Consider the following 5,163-nt stretch of genomic DNA (forward strand, 5'->3'; position numbering starts at 1 on the left):
CACAATCAACACTCTTGGTACTAGCAGCATTGGGAAAGTTTACTGTTTACATCTCCAAAGTATTGAAGAGCAACAATGTCAGTCTGGAGACTAAGGTGTACCTGATTCAGGCCAAGGTCTTTGTAATTGCTTGCTATGTGTCAGAAAGCTGGATAATGACTAGGGATGATAGAAGGAGAACTGATGCCTTTGAGCTGTGGTGCTGGAGAAGAGTATTGAATATACCATGGACTGTAAGAGAAAGAACAGGTTAGTCCTATAGAGGGTGAAAACAGGCCACTCCATGGAGGCAAGGATTCTGAAACTTCATTTGACATACTTGGTCATGTTGCAAAGAGGGACCAGTACCTGCAGAGGGACACCATGCTTGGAAGGGTGGAAGGACAGCACAAGAGAGGAAGACCTTCGATGAGATGAACTGATTCGGTGACTGGGATAGTGGGGGTAAGGTGTGTCAGAAACAGTAAGATTGGCACAGGATAGAGCAGGGTATAGAGCTGTTGTGCATAGAGTCGCTATAAGTTGCAAACGACTCGATGGCACATAACTACAACAAGAACTTTTTTCATAGAGTCACTATGAGTCATACACGTCTCAGTGACACCTAACAACTACAACTTCTTATTTCATTTATTCAGTTGGTACTTATGAAGCTCATACAATTATTTTCTTGGTTAGAATCTCTATGCAAGCAGATTGTCAGGCTCTTCTTTGTGGTATCTCCAAGCAGGTTCAAACCACCAACAGACTATTTGTGCTACATAGGGGAGGCCTTGGTGAATTCAGCTCCTTGTTGATATACTGCTACAGCTATTTTTAAATTATTGTCAGCAAGATATTACTTGCATATGATGTTAATGATACTGGTTGATAATTTCTGCCTTAGTGGATTTTTAATCCTCCTTCTCAATGGCACCTAAAAGCAATGACCCTTTCTTCCATTGCCCTTGTCTCCTCTCTTCCTGTTTTGAACAGTTCTGCATACTCTATTCCTTTTTGACGATTACAATAGCCATATTCCTTTCATCAGTTCTTCCCAGGTTTATTCTCCCTTGTCATGAAGCTTTAGTGTTCACTTACTGTGCATTCTATTTCTTCTTTCCCAATTCTTCTTACCAACACCTCATCTCATTTTTACTGTCTTATTTTCACAGCAGCAGTCTTATGCAATATTTATCCTTTTGTGACTGAGTTATTTCGCTCAGCATAATGTCCTGTGAACTTGCCCATGTTTACTAATTTATTTTTCCATAGTGCTGTATAGTATTCCATTGTGTGACTCTACCACAATTTCTCAATCTATTCATTTGTTGGTGGGCATCTGGTTGTTTCCAATTTCTTGCTATTGTGAATAATGCTGTGATGAACATAGGTGCATATTATCTCCATTCATGTCTTGGCTCTGATTTCCTGGGGGAATTCAAGATGGAATATCAGTGTTGTAAAGATGTACTCACGCTTGCATGCACAGGGCCCTAATGTTCTAGCCCATATATCTAAATGGTGAAAAATTCTTGTTATGGACTGAATTGTGCCTCTTCAAAATACATGTATATAATGACATCATGTGGAAAGTATATAATGATTCCACATGATCTGCTAAAACAAACAGTTGTTAAAAGACTAAAAGTGGAATGTGACACTCCTTAATCCCATCATAACCATCATAACCCTAATAGAATCTATGAGAAGTTTCCCTAGATTGTTGCCTCCAATAACTTTTATCTCACAAGTTAGAATGGGAAGAGAGTAAGTCAGGAGGAGGGGAGCTCAGTATCACCAAGAGTAGTCTCCAAGAGTAAAGTTAATCTTTTAAAGCACAGACTTCTATACTTGCCACAGGGGGAGGACAAGACATATGGAGGTCTCTATGGACCAAGGTTCCAAGAGTACCTTGGCATTAATTGTCAGGAAATTAAAAGATAAATTATATTGGAAAGTGGAGGAGGAGGAGGTAGACTCCATTCCCCAAGCCTCATGAGGGATTTGAAGCTCGGACCTGAAGCAGGCTCTGCAGGCTCGACCCCACCCTTAATTACCCTTACTCTATGCAAGTGGGATGACTGGTGTCCTCATGGCGGCTCCTTTCAGTGGCAGTCAGGCAAGGGAAGTTTCTGGGGTCTTTTGCATTGTGTCTTACTGTCCTTTTTGGTTTCAAAGGTGGGTGGGTGTCCCTGACCCCTAGAGTAAGGGTAATTAAGGGTGGGCCAAGCCTGGAGCCTGCTCCAGGCCTTAGCTTCAAATCCTATCAGGCCTGATGGCCTGCGACCTTTAATTGTTTTTGGTGAAACATTCTTCTAGGTTGTGTAACCCTGGTATGTCCATTTGCTGTACAGAGATAACTCGTGGTTGCTGTGAAGCTGAATACTGTTACCCATGGTGGACAGTGTTTGGTGAAGCTCCCCGATTAAAACAAGCTTGGAAGCAGGAGTGGCATCCTCCACTCCCACAATAGCTTGCCTCTGGAAACCCTATGAACCTGGAGAAAGGACGAAATTTATGCAGGAAGTCTCCAGGATTTTTGTTTATAGTGTCGCTATGTGTCACCTGCAACTCAACTGCACTTAACACATACTGGAAAAGTCTGCTGTCAAGGGTCTTTCCAGAGTACTGAAGAGCATTGATGTCAGTCTGAAGACTAAGGTGAGCCTGACCAGGCTATGGTCTTCACAATTACTTGGTAAGCACCAGAGGGCTGGACAATGGCTAAGGACAAAATAAGAAGAATCAATGCCTTTGAGTTGTGGTGCTGGAGGAGAGTGCTGAACACATCAAAGACTGCCAGGAAGCAAACAGTTTAGTCCTGGAGAGGGTGAAACCACGTTGCTCCCTGGAGGCAAGTTTTTTGAAGCTCCATCTCACATACTTTGGGCATGTGGCCAGGAAAGACCAGTCCTTAGAGAGGGACATAATGCTTGGAAGGGTAGAAGAACAGTGCAAGAGAGGAAGACCTAAGATGAGATGCATTGACCCAGTGACTGGAGAAGAGGGATTGGGGTCTGTCAGAGAAGATGAGATTGGCTCAGGATAGGACAGGTTTCAGAGCTGTGGTACATAGGGTCACTTTGAGTTGCAGGTCACTTGATGGCACAAAACAGCGATAGCAACACGGGCTAAGGTGCCCGCAAATGCTGAAGAACAAACAGAACCTTCTTCTGGAACTGACACAGAGAGGAGGAGCCTCTTCCTACAGTTGATGTCTGCTTTTGGATTTCTGTCCTTCTGGAAAGAATACATTTCTGTTTGTTAAAGCCAATCAGTGTGATATCTCTGTGGAAGTAAAACTTGATAACTAAGAAGAAGCTCTGGTGGCTTGGTCTGGAGCTCATTGCATTGCTAACAGGAAGGTGTTTGGAATCCACCTGCAGCTCTGCAGGATAATGAAACACAGTCTCCTTGAATGTACAATCTCAGGAACTCAACAGATAGTCACGGTAATCAGACCAAATGGATGTCAGTGGGTGATATAACTAAACCAGTTCTCAACAGTCCTTTAGAACAAATTTGATTCATAGTCTGACAGTAAGACCAACTGAAACTTGATCTAGAACATTGTCACATCTACACACTCTTTTGTCCAAATGCATGAAATTGCACAGAACAGGGATCTCCTAAAAGTCTTAAGAGAGCTTTGTATAACAGAAAGTTTCGTGTCTGCCCGCTCCAATGATGTAGCCATTAGTTAGTTATAATCGGTTCCAGAGGCCTGGAATGGAGCTAACATAGAGACAAACCACATTTTCATTTTCTTTTTAATAGCCATAAATGGTTAGTGACTGCTAGACAGAAAAGTTTTAGTGCTTGAAGAACAAAGCTATACGTTTTTGTGCCGGCATGCCATTAAATGTTGTTGTTGTTAGGTACCATCAGTGAAACAAAGTCAGAGCTGACCCTTAGCAGGTTTTCAGAGGCAGTAAATTTCATGAGAGGAAATTGCCCATCTTTCTCATGTGTTTCCAGGAAACATGTCTTTGGGTTGACAGTTCGGCTTCTTCCATATGTGGTAGAACTTGGTCTTTGAGTTGCTTTCATGCAGTGTAAGGTGGTGAAATTGTGGGAGAGGATATCTGTAGCCCTTTTCCACCACCATGAGAGACGAATCGTGTAATTTCACAAGGCAAAACCAAATCAGGGCAGGTGTCTTCTCAAAAAGAAAGAGAACTTTTAGATAATTCATGGAGTTAGAATGAAATGATAACTCATGTGACAGCACCTAAAGAATATATCATATCTGTAGGGACTGGGTGTGTTTAACTTTGCTCAACACATAACTTTGCTAAACTCTTTGCATACACACACAAACACACACATGTTGTTGTTATGTATCATTGCATCAGAACCAACTGATAGCTGATCATCAAGCAGTTTTACAAAGGCAGTAAATCACATGTTGTTGTTATGTGCCATCGAGTCACCTGTGACCCATAGCGATCCTATGGACAGCAGCTCTGAAGCCTTTCCTGTCCTGAGCCAGTCTCACCAATTCTGACACACCAACCCCCGTTACCCTAGTCACTATATCGATCCATCTCATCAGGGGTCTTCCTCTCCTGTGCTGTCCTTCAACCCTTCCAAGCTTGATGTCCTTCTCCAAGGACTGGTCTCTCCTGGCCACATGCCCAAAGTGTGTAAGACAGAGTTTCATAATCCTAGCCTTCAAGGAGAAACTTGGTTTTACCCTCTCTAAGAAAGACTTATTTGTTTTCTTAGTGGTCCATGATATGTTAAAGACTTTTCTCCAGCACCACAACTCGGAGGCATCTATTATTCTTCTGTCATCTTTAGTCATTGTCCAACTCTCTGAAGCATATGATGTAATTGAGCAAACCATGGCCTGGATTAGGCACACCTTTGTATCTAGACTGACATCGTTGCTCTTCAGCACTTTGAAGAGTTCCATGACAGCAGATTTCCCCAATGCAATTTGTCTTTTGATTTCTTGACTGCTGGTGTTTAGAGTATTGATTGTGGATCCAAGCAAGCTGTAATTGTCAACAACCTCAATCTCTTCTCCTTCTATCACAGTGCTGCAAATTGGCTCAGTAGTGAGAATCGTTGTCTTCTTGATGTTGAGCTTCAATCCATATTGAAGACTACAGTCCTTGACCTTTTGCAGCAAATGCTTCAGGTCTTCTTCAGTTTCAGCAAGCAAGGTTGTGTCAT

At 42.4% G+C, this 5,163-nt stretch overlaps 1 protein-coding gene across 1 annotated transcript in view; it reads right to left on the minus strand.

The window, feature by feature from the left end:
* Positions 1-5,163, minus strand: part of VIT (vitrin) — a 614,318-nt gene that overhangs the window by 282,965 nt on the left and 326,190 nt on the right. The window lies entirely within an intron of this gene.

This window comes from Elephantulus edwardii, unplaced genomic scaffold, assembly GCF_000299155.1.
Source record: "Elephantulus edwardii isolate Elephantulus edwardi_28Jun2011 unplaced genomic scaffold, EleEdw1.0 scaffold00019, whole genome shotgun sequence".
Classification (NCBI taxonomy): domain Eukaryota; kingdom Metazoa; phylum Chordata; class Mammalia; order Macroscelidea; family Macroscelididae; genus Elephantulus; species Elephantulus edwardii.